Consider the following 16591-nt stretch of genomic DNA (forward strand, 5'->3'; position numbering starts at 1 on the left):
TAGATACATTTGAGGTATTTTACCAGGAATTATATAAAACAAAAAGAAGGGGTGAGATAACATGTATAAATGAGTTCCTGAGGGAAATAGAAACACCAGTGTTACAAGAGGAAGATAGAAACAATATAGAATCCCCATAACCCTCGAGGAGTTACAACAGGCCCTGGGAGGAATGACAAATCAGAAGTCCCCAGAAATTTACAAAAAGTACAGTAAGGTGTTGCTCCCAGAGCTTCTTAAGGTGCTAAATGGGGCCCTAGAAAGGGGTAGACTGCCTGCATCAATGTCAGAAGCTATTATAATAGTGTTACAGAAGGAAGTGAAAGATTTATTGGACACAGCCTCTTACAGACCAATATCCTTATTATGTTCCGATGTTAAGTTACTGGCTAGGGTACTCGCAGCCAGGGTAAATACGTACATACAGCAACTTATCCACCCAGACCAATCCGGTTTTATACCGAACAGATCAACCAGTGTCAATATTAGAAGACTTTACCTAAACCTTCAAACACCAACTGTGAATGTGGCATATGAAGCCATATTAGCCTTGGACACCACCAAGGCGTTTGATAGCCTTGAGTGGGACTACCTCTGGCATGTCCTGGGAAAGTTTGGATTTGGTCCCACCTTCACTGGATGGATAAAAATGTTATATAACGCCCCAAGCGCAAAAATCAAAATCAATAATGAATACTCGAGAGCGTTTAAGCTAGAGAGGGGGACGAGACAGGGGTGCCCCCTGTCTCCCCTCCTCTTCGCATTGGCAATTGAGCCACTGGCTATCGCGATCAGAAGAAATCAGGATATACTGGGCTTCCAAAGAAACTCAGGAGAGGAAAAACTGCATTATACGCCGACGACATCCTTCTTTTCCTGGGGGACTGTACTAAGTCCCTAAACTCTGCATTAGAAACAGTGGAGGCATTTGGGCTAATTTCGGGGCTAGTGATCAATTGGGAAAAGTCTGCACTTTTGCCAATAAAACCAGCAGGAAACAGGACAGGTGGAGCAATTCCGCAATTGAAAATAGTCAAAAAAATGGAATACTTAGGTGTAGTTGTAACGCGGGACCCAGAACAGTATATCGCTAATAACTTAGAACCTCTCTTGAAAAAATTCAAGCAGAAAGCGGAGATCTGGGGAAGACTCCCCCTTTCGATAGCCGGAAGAAGCAATCTTATCAAAATGATTTGGATGCCACAACTACTGTACGTACTCCATAATTCACCTGTGTGGATAGGAAAGGCCTGGTTTAAAAAAATCGAGACCCTTTTCAGGGAACTGATCTGGAAGAGGGGGATAGCCAGGATCAGTCTCCAGACACTACAGACCCCAATAAAAAAGGGGGGACTGGCGGTCCCCCACCCCCACAGCTACTTTTTAGCGTCTCAATTACAACATCTGGGGGGGTGTGGAATAGAAGGAGGAGGGAGCCCTAGCGGGAAGATGATGCTAATGGGGTCCCCCCACAGGTCACTGATAGAAACATTAGAGGCGGACTCCTTCCCAGTTATGAACCCTACACTGAGACTGATTAAAAAAACTTGGCAGGCAAGTAAGATAGCACTGGGGTACAAGGGGTTAACAGAGTACTCCCCACTCTGGGATAATAAAAACTTGCAGGAGATTGTAAAAATGGGAAACTTGAAAGAGTGGGAAAGGTTGGGTATAACCAGAGTTGATCAACTATATTTAGATGAGACATTGAAATCATTTGCTGCATTAAAAGAAGAATATGGCATACCAAACTCCCTATTCTATACATACTTACAGGTTAGACATGCCCTCCAGGCGCAATTTAAGTTGGGCCGGACAAGGGGGCAAAAAATCCCCCAGCTTCAACGCCTAGTTAAAGATGAGGGCCCCAAGGGAACCATTTCAGACCTCTATGCAAAGATCAGTGAGGGGTTCCTCGAGGGAGTAAGACTGGAAACAAACAAGCAGAGGTGGGAGGAGGATGTAGGCCAAATTACAACAGCACAATGTGAACAGATCCTTGCAGCAGGGAATTTGGTGTCTCTTGCACCATCGCAGAAAGTCTCTAATCTTTTTTTGTTTTATAGAGTCCATTACACGCCAAAGAGGCTGTACGAGTTTGGTAGGAAAGAAGACGACAAATGCCCCAGATGCCAAAAGACAGGGGACTTAATACATATGCTGTGGAGGTGCCCAAAATTGCACAAGTATTGGGGTAGAGTAATAAGATCATAAACACTACTTTTGGGATAAACTTGGAACTGGAGGCATTGGTCTGTCTGCTGGGATGTATAGAGGAGAGACTCGAGTCAAAAGGCAGAAGGGTAGCAGCTATAAGGTGTCTGTTCCAAGCCAGAAAGCTGATTGCACAAAAGTGGCAGTCAGAGAAAGCGCCAACGTCAACTGAATGGGAAAACGTGATAAACGCCACAGTATGGAAAGAAAAAGTAACCCTAACCAGACAAGGCAACTTTAACAAATTTAAAACAATGTGGGAGCCCTGGTTGAGTAGAATGGGATGTCCACCATAAGGAGAGCTGGGGAAATAAGAGAGGTCAACGGGGCGGACCAGGGCTAGTCAAAAATAAAGAGGTAAAAGAGTGCGGGTTAGGAACTCCCAGGGGACGTAAATGCGTTACATGTTAAAAAGTGCTAAGAGTAAAGTAGAACTTAAAACGGCCAAGGTGGGTACAAAGAAACATTCAAATAAGTAGGGGGGTGGGAAGGGGGAAAGGTAAAAGGAGTAATATAAATTGTAAACATAGAAGTGCAATATATAAGGCTATACAATATGTAAAATGATTTTTAATGTTTACCTTTTGTTTTGTACGGAAGAAAATGAATAAAAAAAAAAAAAAAAAAAATGATGCTCAAACTTCCCAGCCATCTGAAAACAAGTGAGACACAGGGTAGTGTTTCACTTCTCACATTAGCTCGCATTGTCTGCCAATTTTAAAGGGGCAACATAGTGACCCCTTCCCACAAACAAATCAGAGTTCATCTTTACTGAGCTTACTGGGGTTCTTTTTTAATGTTATCACACTTTACATAAGCTCTTTCCTTTCTGCATTTATAACCTTTACATAATAAACCTGCTTAACCCTGCCCTTGTTTCAAACTCTAAGGCCTTGTACACACGGGCAAACATGTCCGCTGAAAACGGTCCGCCGTACCGTTTTCAGCGGACATGTCCGCCCGGAGATTTCTGTATGATGGCTGTACACACCATCATACAGAAATGAGAGTCAATCCGCGTGGACAGACAGCGCGGTGACGTGTTCGCGCCGTCGCCGCGGCGACGTGCGCGACGCTGAAAGGTCAATGCTTCCACGCATGCGTCAAAGTCATTCGACGCATGCGAGGGATGGCGGCCGCTCGGACATGTACGGTAAGTCTGTACAGACAACCGAACATGTCCGACGGACAGGATTCCAGCGGGCATGTTTCTAAGCAAGTTTAGAAACATTTGTCCGCTCGAAAACGGTCTGGCGGGCAAATGTACGCTGGAATCATGTCCGATCGGCCGTACACGCGGACCAGTTTCAGCAGACATGTTCGGTCGTGTGTACGGGGCCTTATGCACACATTGCTAATACGTTTTGTAAACTGCCCACACTAATTTCAGTTAAAATGTTTCTGCTGTTTAAACTCGTAAAACAAACATACGTGGTTCCTGTAAACTGATATTCCAAACTATTAATACCACTGCAGTAGGAAACAGACACAAAAATAAACACTCAGCACCTTTCTCTATAATTGTTCTGTTTATTTGGTGCAGTAGAAGTTTTTTTTATAGCCATGCTTATGTAGGTATCACATTAATATTACAATTTTACTTTTGAGGTAACAATGGGTGTTACATAAAAGGGCTATTTTCTTATCAGAGTCTAAAAGGATGTGCATAAGTAATCAAAACATTATTAGAACCATGTGCACAATATGAGTGCAGTGTGCAATACATAATGCCGCGTACACACCATCACTTTATGTGATGAAAAAAAAAGAAGTTTTTAAAAACGTCAATTTAAATGACCGTGTGTGGGGGAAAACGCTGTTTTATGTCGTGTTAAAAACGACAAAAAAAAATTGAACCATGCTTCAATTTTTTGTGTCGTTTTTCAAAACGTCGTTTTTTGTGTCACAGAAATTGACCGTGTGTAGCAAAAAACGATGTTTAAAACGACGTTTTTAAACCCGTGCATGCCCAGAAGCTAGTTATGAAGCGAGCTTCAATGGAAAAAAGTGGTGAATGTAACCTCGCTTTGCTAGAGCATTGTGAAAAAACGATGGTGTGTAGGCAACGTCGTTTTTTACTTCACAGAAAATGTCGTTTTTTTCCATCACATAAAGTGATGGTGTGTACGCGGCATAAGAAAAGCATTACAAATGGAATACAGTTTTATACAGAGTTAAAAAAAAAAATTGCTAGATGTCTTATGGCTTTTGCCCGACCAAACTCACATCGGAATTCCAACGGAATTCCATCGGAGGAAAAGAGAACATGTTCTCTATGTAAACTCCAATGGAATTCCTCTGAATATATGATGGAATTACTCCGATGGGCATACACACGGTTGGAATTTCCGATGGAAAAAGTCTGTCTGACTTTTTCCATCGGAAATTCCGATCGTGTGTACGAGGCATCTACTAACAGACAAGCAGAGAGGTGTGTGTAGGTGGTGTGCCTGGGCACACTCTAATCACCGTAATCACTCAGTGCAGTGCCAATTCCCCCTACGGCACAGGCTCCTCTCGTGTTGCCCCCTGCAGTGCTGCTGGCTTCCCCTCACTCCTCTCATCTCCGTTCAGCTTCTGTGGGGGATGTTTCAGGATGGAGAGTGGGGGAAAGGGTTAGACAATGTGTCATTTACCGGCCCGTTCCTTTTCTAAATGAACACAGTGAACATACTCACCATGTTTATTCACAACTGAATAAACATAAACTGTGTTACTGTGCTTCAGTTTGTGATGAACAGCAATCTGCACAGCCAATACTGTATCCTGGCCTAGGCTAACAAGGCCAGGCCTGGGGTAGCACGGAAAGAGTCCCCGCCAGCTTGTGCTACACTGTTAGTGTAACGCAAGCTGCTTCTAATTTTGACAGTACTATCAGCCTGGACCACAAACCTTCCTCACTGTGCTATATGTTTTCTACTGCACCATTGGCATGGTTATATCTTCTAAGTCCTCTCCATAAAATTATCAGAAATTTGTGCTCAAAGTAGAACTATAGGCCACACTTTTTTTTTCATTATGGATAGAGTAAGGGAGAGTTATAGCCCTGTCAGTTTATTTTTTACCATCCCTGTCCCATTGCAGAGATTTCCCTTCACTTCCTGCCCCATAGCCAAACAGGAAGTGAGAGGAAATCTATGCAAGTTAAGGTAATCTATTGCCCCCCAGGCCCTAAGAACTAGTGTCCCCACTCGATAATTTCAGGGTGGGTCTTAAACGGAAAAGGGTGTGGCCTTGACAGGAAGGGGTGGGTCATATTTAAATTAGGGGGTGCACGAGTTTAGTCAGGCCTAGGCAGCACAAAACCTAAATACACTACCGTGCACATCACAGAGCATTTCCCATTCATTCACTGTCCAATGCAGCCGAGACTGCAGAGAAAGGCATGTGTGTTTGAGCTTTGGGGGTGCCTACCCTAATGTGCACACCTATGGTACAAATTTCTTCATCAGTTTAGGCCAATATGTATTCTTCCACATATTTTTGGTAAAATAAATTGCCACAAGCATATATTGATATTGGTTTGCGCAAAAGTTATAGCATCTACAAAATAGGGGATATATTTATGGCATTCTTATTATTATAATTTTTTTACTAGTAATGGCGTTGATCAGCGATTTTTAGCGGGACTGCAACATTGCGGTGGACAGATCAGACACGTTTGACACTTTTTTGGAACCATTAACATTTATACAGCGATCAGTGCTATAAATAGCCACTGATTACTGTATAAATGTCACTGGCAGGGAAGGGGTTAACAGTAGGGGGCGATTAAGGGGTTAAGTGTTCCCAAGGGAGGTGTTTCTAACTGTGGGGGGACTGGACTGACAGGGAGTAGAGAAAGATCGCTGTTCCTAATCACTAGGAACAGCAGATCTCTCTCTACTTTCCTGACAGAACGGGGATCTGTCTGTTTACAATGACAGATCCCCATTCTGGATCTCTGAGGAGCGATCATGGGGCACTGGTGGACACCGTGGCTGCTGGCCACGCGCATCAGCTCCGTCGCGCCACGATACCTCTTATAGTGGACGATGTACACCTACGGTGGTTTGCACAGCCGTCCAAACCTGCCTCAGTATAATGATGGCGGCTGGTCAGCAAGAGGTTAAAGTGTATGAATCTGTGTATCTTGTTTAGAGAACAAGAGTCTGGAAAACATGGGACACAACAACTTATTTCTGGCACAATATTACCTGTCTGTAATGCTGCAGACAGTGATCTCTGTTGAGAAAGCTTGTGCCAAAATATACACCTTGTTAAATGAAGTCATTCGGTAAACTGAAAACATTTCAACATAACATAAGCACCTTTTACATATGAGACTTGTAGCTACTACTAAGAGTTTTCTTGTGCCAAGAAGCTTGTAGATTCAAGTGGGCTATAAGTGGACTTGAAATAATGAGAGTGCGTAGCAAGCGTAAACCTGCAATGGTTGTACAGACTCTTAAAAGTGATACATTTTTATATTTTTTTATTATATGATGCTTAAAAATTATATATTTCTACCTTTTATTACTTTTAGTCAGGTAATCATAATATATGAATACCGTAGTTCAATGCAAAAACAGGTACTTTCTGCAGCTGCTGTGCTACAATAAGCTTAATTACAAGAGACAAAATGATAGCACTGTCTTAATTAGTCAGTTTATACAGGCTGGCGACAAACTTGGAGGCAGTACTTGGCTTTAAAGAAGTCCAGCATGCTATGAAAACTATCATACAAGTGTCATGACTGTGTAGTAAGTGTATTATTTGTTAAAGATTTTATATAAATATAGAAATAAAGTTTTAACAATAAAGTTTTAACAATAACTGACCCCAAAAATGTAATTTAAAGCAACTCTGTTTTAAAACTAGCTTGTAACCAAAATAATGAGCAGCTGCAAAGTTAAAACTGATCTCCATGCAAATAACAACATATTCTCTCTTGTTGTCTTAAAATAATAGTAAACTTTTTCTCACTTACTTATCTTGGTTTTATTTTTTTTTATTTTTTTTTTCATGCCTATTTTGTTTTCCCATGGCTGAAATCTTTCTCTTCCAATTGAAGATAGTGGGAGATGGTGTCTGGGTGGCCTATGTGAATGTTCTCACAGGGGAGACTAAAGCCTCGTACACACGATGAGATCGTGTCAGAACGCGGTGACGTAAAACACAACGACGTGCTGAAAAAAATTAAGTTCAATGCTTCCAAGCATGCGTCAACTTGATTCTGAACATGCATGGATTTTTAACCGATGGTTGTGCCTACTAACGATCTTTTTTTTCCCATCGGTTAGGAATCCATCGGTTAAATTTAAAGCAAGTTGGCTTTTTTTTAACTGATGGTTAAATAACCTATGAGGCCCACACACGATCGGTTTTGACCGATGAAAACGGTCCATCGGACCGTTGTCCACTGTTTAACCTATCGTGTGTACGAGGCCTAACCAGACTACATTGTTTGATCCAAGAACATCTTAAGAGAGGCAATACGATTTACCGATGGCTGAGCAGTGCTACTGAATAAAGTGACAAGTGCTTCCGCGCTATTATAGATCCTTAAAATACAAACACCTCAACAAATTATATACAGTGCAGCAAAATCTAGCAGTGTTTTACCAAACACAAAAATACAAATAAGATAGTGAAAGTGATTCTGCGCAACGTATCTCACATTGCTGTGACACATAAATATAAACACAAATAAAAATGTGAAATAACACTGAATTAGATAAATAAGATATAATTATATATACTGAATAGTCCGTGTATACAGGTGGTATAAGAGAGCTAATCCTGCTCAAATAATGTGTAACAGAATAAAGGTGCAAACCAAAAAAATGGTAAATAAAAGTGATGTGGAAAAAAGCAAAACAAGTCCTTCAGTGAAAAAAATTCAATACAAATCAAAATTGTATAAAGGCTGCCAGATGATCCAATCAATATGCTGAATATGCTGGATCAGGTGTAGAATAAGTGACTAGCAGATGAAGATCGAATCCTTCACTAGGCTCACAAGCCTCTTACCTCTAGGTAGATATAGATGAGCATCGAATCTCTCACACCGTGGCAATCCTTTAAGGGTAATCCCTGTCCTTTCTCCCCTTGAGCTGGCACCACGTCTTTACGATAGATCCGTATAGTACTCCGCCCAAATAAATAAAATGGAGAGAGGGAACAGAAAAGGAACCTCCGATAGTGAAGCACAGTAAACCAGGTTGTAATTTATTCAATGAAAAAACCTGTGCTTACATTTAAAAAGTTACAAATGTGCAGCAATTTTAAAATGAGCGGCGTCCACAGAGCCGGCTTACGTCACTCCAGGTGTACGCCAATCCCTACGCGTTACGACACAACGTCACGTGTCTTCATCTGGGGCATCTGATTGGCGGACATTCTATTGTTTATGTATCCGAGAAAACGGAAATAGTATCGCCGCCATTTTATTGAAGTCCAAATGATATGTATACACACTGCATTGGAATGGCATAACTCCGCCTGAAGATCATTAAACGATACATATCTCCATGGCAACTAGATGTTATAGACTCGCTAGGCTGCAACATTAAGTCATATTTACCGCTGCATGTCGGACAAACATGCATATATAGTTACAGGTTAAAAATTCATAATAAAAATGTATAATAAAGATGTATATTTCCGCAGCCTGAGGAGGGAAAGGGAATAATCATTCCCATCCCAGAGGTATAAATATGGGAATAAATCCTCTCAACCAATTCTACTGTGGGGAACATAATACATTGTAAATATACAAATTCACCAAAAATGGTGATAGCATTCATATTTAAAAACAGACCTATAGATTGTTAAAAGATTTTATGAAACAAATACTAAACGTATTAAAACGCAGTATTTAAAATTCATAATTAATAGATAAAAATATATAAAAATATAAAAATATACTAATATAATACAATCCAGATGGTAAATGTTTATATATAAAAATATATAAAAAATATATATAAAAAATTTATAAGGGGGGTCGCACACCTGGTTTGTCGCATCACATACCCACAATCTATATATATAAAGATATTTCTTTCTCAAGTATTCCTATTGATCATCATGTATAAACTACTCTCCCTCAAATGGTGAGATGACAAACATACACAGAACGGCTGAAATAAATCAATCAAAAGTTACTAAGGAAACAATTGAGATCAAATTCAACGTTCATACCACCCGGTACAAGTGTACGCATAGTATGAATCCATTTAGATTCCTTTTGGCTGATTGTACGAATCTTGTGACTCCCTCTCCATGAGGGTTTATATTTTTCTACCCCCCAAAATTGTAATTGGGTGGGGTCACGATTATGTACTTGATCAAAGTGCCTTTCAAGAAACCCTACAAGAAACCATTTAATAATGGACATACTGGTCAAAATAATCAGAACAATCAGAGGGATTATAGAGTACCACCACAACATTATGACCATCATGGGGGGTACGATAGAACCCCTATATATACACAGAATAGATTTGAACCTATTAGGCATTATCAGGAGCCATATTATGATCAAAGACAATATCAGAGTTACTATGACTATAATGGATACAGGGCTTTTTTAGACAGGGAGAGGAGGGAGAACTCTCCTCGGCGACAACCAGAACCACACCGCTCACCTCCAAGAAGAACTCAGGAGGACAGGCTAAGTCCCGAACAAAGAGAGGCAATCGAGCGGGAAAGGGAGTCCAAGCGAAAAAGAGAGTAGTTGGCCAAAATGTACTAAACCTGAGTGGGAAGTCCATTACAGCAGAAGAACTTGCAGTACTGGACAAAGGGTTGAAACATGCCCCTACAAAAAATCTAAACAAATTCGAAACCTATATTGGAATCCAGAAATATGTGAGGAAACTCACGATTAAAAAGTCCATCTTAAATAACCCTTTCACACCGCATATAGCTTTACCAAGTGAGATAAATGGATTATCACATAGTACTCTGAGAAATAATTCGGTCTACAACCCTCAGATATCCAAAAACCAACATATAGATGTCTTTAAAAGATTAGTTTTACAAGACCTGGAGTCTCTAAAACTAAAGAAAATAAATGACCCAATTCATATAAAGAAGGGAATCAAACTACTAACCAAAAGAAGTGACATTGTTGTCCGCCCAGCCGATAAGGGAGGAGCTGTTGTGATACAATCAAAGGAACAGTATCAGAGTGAATTGAGTAGACAACTGCAAGATGGTAACACGTATGATAAACTTTTGGGGAATCCTACCTCAAAATACAAGAAAGAGCTGACTTTACTCATAAATTTGGGAAAGAAAAAGGATATCCTAAATAAGAAGGAAGCTAAATTTCTGTTACCTGAAATGTGTAGGATACCAGTTATCTACACTATCCCTAAGATCCACAAATCCCGTGAAAACCCACCTGGCAGACCCATAGTAAATGGGATAGATTCCCTTACTGCCAGGATGGGACAGTATATTGACTATTTCATCCAACCTGCTGTCCAAAAGACACCAGCCTACCTCAAGGACACAAAACATATACTACAGCTTCTCAATACAGTGTCAGTGTGTGAAGGTACCACACTACTAGCTACAGCAGATGTTACATCACTGTACACGATTGTGCAGCACCATGATGCTTGTTTTGCTGCTAAATGGCTTTTACGCAAATTTAGCAGCCTAGTCTGTAAGCAAAGGAAGTTTCTCATCAAGTGCCTCGATCTGTGCCTTAAGTGTAATTATTTTTGGTATGATCAGAGCTATTACCATCAGGCTATTGGTATTGCCATGGGAGCGAAGTTCGCACCTAGTGTAGCGAATGCCTTCATGGCATTATGGGAAGAATCAGCTATATATGAGAATACTCCAGTTGAGTTGTCCCTCTATAAGAGGTATATAGACGACATTATTATCCTGTGGAACGGGAGCAGAGAAGGTCTGGAGAACTTCCTGGAGACACTCAATAGCAATGACAAGAACATTTCCCTAGTGTGGAAAATTGATGAGAAATCTATAGACTTCCTAGACTTAAACATAAGTATAGAAAAAGACAAAGTAGTCACTAAAACACATTTTAAAAATGTTGATACAAACAGTTACCTTTCGATGGACAGTTGCCATTTTAAACCTTGGTTATTTAATATCCCGAAGGGACAACTGATTAGAATTAGAAGGAACTGTACGAAAGAGAGTGATTACATGTTGCAAGCTGACATGATTGGCATGAGGTTTAAAGAAAAAGGCTATGATGGACCATGGGTGAAAGATCAAATAGATACTGTCAGTAAGCTAGATAGGAATCTGATGCTGCAAGATAAACCGAAAATATATCAACAACAAAGTGCACCGGTTCTTATTCTAGATTATAACTCCCAATATAAAGATGTGGCCAAATTGATTGGGAGACATTGGCACATTTTGAAGGGAGATAAGGATCTAGGGCAACTACTTCCAGAAAAACCAAGCATAGTGTACAAGAGAGCACCAACTTTGAGAAACTTGATTGTGAAAACAGTAGTTGAACCACCACCAAAACCAGGATACACCTTCTTTTCAGGAAAGGGTTTTTATCCATGCAAGAACTGTAATGCATGTCGAAAATCACAGAGGTTTCAAAAGAAACGTACCGAGTTTGTAGCAACAAACACAGGGGAAACCCACGTGATTAAAGACTTTATTGGATGTCATACTGAGGGGGTTGTTTATGTGCTACAATGTAGCTGTAACCTCCAATATGTCGGCAGAACAAAGAGGGCCCTGAAGGTTCGGGTCAGCGAACATGTGGAGAACATAATTAAGGGCTTTCCGAAACACAGTGTGTCAAGGCACTTTGATCAAGTACATAATCGTGACCCCACCCAATTACAATTTTGGGGGGTAGAAAAATATAAACCCTCATGGAGAGGGAGTCACAAGATTCGTACAATCAGCCAAAAGGAATCTAAATGGATTCATACTATGCGTACACTTGTACCGGGTGGTATGAACGTTGAATTTGATCTCAATTGTTTCCTTAGTAACTTTTGATTGATTTATTTCAGCCGTTCTGTGTATGTTTGTCATCTCACCATTTGAGGGAGAGTAGTTTATACATGATGATCAATAGGAATACTTGAGAAAGAAATATCTTTATATATATAGATTGTGGGTATGTGATGCGACAAACCAGGTGTGCGACCCCCCTTATAAATTTTTTATATATATTTTTTATATATTTTTATATATAAACATTTACCATCTGGATTGTATTATATTAGTATATTTTTATATTTTTATATATTTTTATCTATTAATTATGAATTTTAAATACTGCGTTTTAATACGTTTAGTATTTGTTTCATAAAATCTTTTAACAATCTATAGGTCTGTTTTTAAATATGAATGCTATCACCATTTTTGGTGAATTTGTATATTTACAATGTATTATGTTCCCCACAGTAGAATTGGTTGAGAGGATTTATTCCCATATTTATACCTCTGGGATGGGAATGATTATTCCCTTTCCCTCCTCAGGCTGCGGAAATATACATCTTTATTATACATTTTTATTATGAATTTTTAACCTGTAACTATATATGCATGTTTGTCCGACATGCAGCGGTAAATATGACTTAATGTTGCAGCCTAGCGAGTCTATAACATCTAGTTGCCATGGAGATATGTATCGTTTAATGATCTTCAGGCGGAGTTATGCCATTCCAATGCAGTGTGTATACATATCATTTGGACTTCAATAAAATGGCGGCGATACTATTTCCGTTTTCTCGGATACATAAACAATAGAATGTCCGCCAATCAGATGCCCCAGATGAAGACACGTGACGTCGTGTCGTAACGCGTAGGGATTGGCGTACACCTGGAGTGACGTAAGCCGGCGCTGTGGACGCCGCTCATTTTAAAATTGCTGCACATTTGTAACTTTTTAAATGTAAGCACAGGTTTTTTCATTGAATAAATTACAACCTGGTTTACTGTGCTTCACTATCGGAGGTTCCTTTTCTGTTCCCTCTCTCCATTTTATTTATTTGGGCGGAGTACTATACGGATCTATCGTAAAGACGTGGTGCCAGCTCAAGGGGAGAAAGGACAGGGATTACCCTTAAAGGATTGCCACGGTGTGAGAGATTCGATGCTCATCTATATCTACCTAGAGGTAAGAGGCTTGTGAGCCTAGTGAAGGATTCGATCTTCATCTGCTAGTCACTTATTCTACACCTGATCCAGCATATTCAGCATATTGATTGGATCATCTGGCAGCCTTTATACAATTTTGATTTGTATTGAATTTTTTTCACTGAAGGACTTGTTTTGCTTTTTTCCACATCACTTTTATTTACCATTTTTTTGGTTTGCACCTTTATTCTGTTACACATTATTTGAGCAGGATTAGCTCTCTTATACCACCTGTATACACGGACTATTCAGTATATATAATTATATCTTATTTATCTAATTCAGTGTTATTTCACATTTTTATTTGTGTTTATATTTATATGTCACAGCAATGTGAGATACGTTGCGCAGAATCACTTTCACTATCTTATGAGCAGTGCTACTATCGGTGGCTGCTTGAGCTGCAACACAGAGCTTGAAATATCCAGCAGTGTAGAAAGGCAAGTGTGTAGTATATTGTACAATATACTACAAGATGCAATGGAGTTTGGACAAGGTGAATAGTGATGAACTTGAAGCTAAGGAGCAGACCCAGCTACCACTCACCCATGGTGTCTGGCCACTAAAATGGTGTGCCCTGCCTGTAAAAGCAGGTGGGTGTATTGAATTCATGGAGTCCACACAGCAAGGAATACAGGGTATACAGGAGGATACTGGTGAGTTTTTTGCTAATAAAAAATGTATTTACACTTTGCACTTCCTTGAACTGTGGTAATTGCTTCTTACAACTTTCAAGTCCTTGCAATTGGTTGTCAGGTGGATGATAAATTGTAAGTGGCTAATTTAAATTGGGGATTATTGAGAAAGGGAGGTTTAAGATAGAGGAGTGCAAGCCAAGGGTCTTCTGGAAAGGAACAACTAATTACGTTTGTAGGAGCTTAAACACTTTGATCGAGAATCAGCTCAGCATAGGGCAAGTCCATTAGATATGCAACACATCTCCTACTGCATTGCAGTATCGTAAACAATTGGTAAGTAAAGGATGGAGGATTGCCAGTCTGCATGGAACCAATTCTGCCAAAGTTATATTTATGGAGCTTGTGGCCAACATGGATCTACTTTGTTTGCAGTTTGAAGTTGTTCTTAGAAATGTAAGTTTGGTAGGCATGTATGGTTAAGCAGTCGAGTTAAAAATAGATGGCGAGAGTCGGTTTAGGAGCAAGAGGTGTATGATATTAAACATGCTCAATGGTAGATGTTTGGGTGGTGAGGCCCCTTTTGACTCAAGAATGATAGAAAAGGGGGAGAAGTTTCAATCCCCCCTTTTCCCATGGGAAAGCGGCAGGGCAGGTAGTTTCAAGGCTCCCCTTGAAGAGGCCTGCTATGGCTCTGCAAGGGCTGCCTGTCACAAGGCCTGGGAAAGCAGAAAACGTGACTTTCCCGGGCTTTCCTTGAAACACCTGGTGTCCACGAGGCCTGCACTTGATTTTCCCGGGCTTTTAGGGTTCTTTGAGCCCAGTACCGGTTCTAGCCAGTTAGGTCCAGTGTCAGTTAGGGCTATGAAAGAAAGGGTTCCGTGAATCTGATCAGTCGCCTCAGAGAACAGGATTGTGGTGTCCCCCCCCCCCCCTCCCTTGTTTGTTATTTTTGTCGCGGCTGCAACTATGTGGTAATGTCACCTTTAAAAAAATAATATATATATATAATATATATATATTAAAATAATAATAAAAGAGTATTTATGTTTAAAGGTCGACAAAATTTGTTATGACTCTATATATTTGTTATGGGTTATTTTTGAAATCTGAAGTTTATACAGCCTGAGCCGTAGTGGCTGAGTTTGTTTAAGTGTTAATAAATACATTTTATGAATTTAATTGTCTTTAAACCAATAATAAAGCAGCTGTGGCCAATTTATTCCATGCAAGTGTCAGTTTGTATTTCTTTAAAGTTATTTATTAGTTATTAAGGGGTCCTGCCTGCTGTCCCATGCAGTGTAGATGCATTCCAGCTACAAAAAGTAGCAAGGGAAGTGTAATATGGAAGACCAGTGGTGGGTAGTGCTGTGTGGTACTAACACTTACCCACTGTCTGTGGTGGCTGCACAAGCTCCCTGTGTGTGTATATAAATATATCAAAATGCATGCAGACAAAACCAAAATGTGCAAATATGCAAAATAATGTGCAATTATCTGCTTGTAAACAGTATGCATGTGCAAAACCATGCATAAAGGGCAAGACCCAAATATATGCAACAGAGTCCACTATAGAGGCGTACATAGCAACCTGCCTCCAGGTACACTATCCAACACTCCACAGCACAAGAGTCTTCAAAGCATGTCACAATGAAGACATAGAACATTACCAGTGACCCTCTGGGGGTCATTCTCTTGCTCTGGTATAACATTTAGACTAAAGTCTAATTTAAACAGCATTTTTTTTTTCTGCACCCGGCCCTTCAGGACCGGTTCTTCAGCTTCGACCGCATGTTTCTCCGTCCAAATCAGAAGGCTTTCACCTCCACGCCAGCAGGTTTTGCATCTGCCACCGCCATCCCTTTCCACCTCGCCGTGTACTAGGGACGGTTAGCATAGCGCCACCTCCTGGCCACTGATAAGAACAGATATTACACTTGATCTTAGCCAAAAGGCAGAGAAGCACACATTGAAACTTGTTTGGCAGAATCATGTTTTGAGTGATGTTTCCTGCACTTGTTCCATAGTCTGCCTTGATCCATAGCCTGTGTCTGCAGCTATAGCCGGCAATGTGAGTGCTCTTATTATAGTTTTTTATCAATAAATAGTGGATTTTTTATCCTATAAAGCCTTTTCTGTTTTTGAAATGTTGGTAAATGGTCTGTATCTGTATAAAACCTAGCATTACTGGTTTTCAAGTCCATTAAAGGGAATGGATCCGTTAATCCATCTTTGGGTGTTTGAGATTGTATAGTGCTCCAACAGGATCTGAAGTAGATTGTATAATGTATGACACTTCCTAAATGTGAAGCCCTGTACACACGGGCTAGAATCTCGTCAGGAAAAAAACTTTGTTTTTCCTGACGAGATTCTTGGCAAGAATCTCTTGTTGGCCGAGTGTACAGACACTCCATTCAAAAGAACCGCCGTTATTTTGATTGGCAAGAACGCGGTAACGTCATCGAGTACGACGAGCATGAACTCAAGAGAAAGGGATTTTACTGTGAGCAACAAAAAATGCAGTTTCTCTAATATAGATATAGACTGAAAAAAAAAAAAAAAGGAGGCATAATGCTGCCCCTAGATTTTTATTCATC

At 40.2% G+C, this 16591-nt stretch overlaps 1 pseudogene; it reads right to left on the reverse strand.

The window, feature by feature from the left end:
• Nucleotides 1–15783: 15783 nt before the first annotated feature.
• On the reverse strand, nt 15784–15961 carry LOC120946325 (annotated as a pseudogene).
• Between the last annotated feature and the right edge of the window lie 630 nt (nt 15962–16591).

The sequence above is a fragment of the Rana temporaria genome, chromosome 7, assembly GCF_905171775.1.
Source record: "Rana temporaria chromosome 7, aRanTem1.1, whole genome shotgun sequence".
NCBI classification, from domain to species: Eukaryota; Metazoa; Chordata; class Amphibia; order Anura; family Ranidae; genus Rana; species Rana temporaria.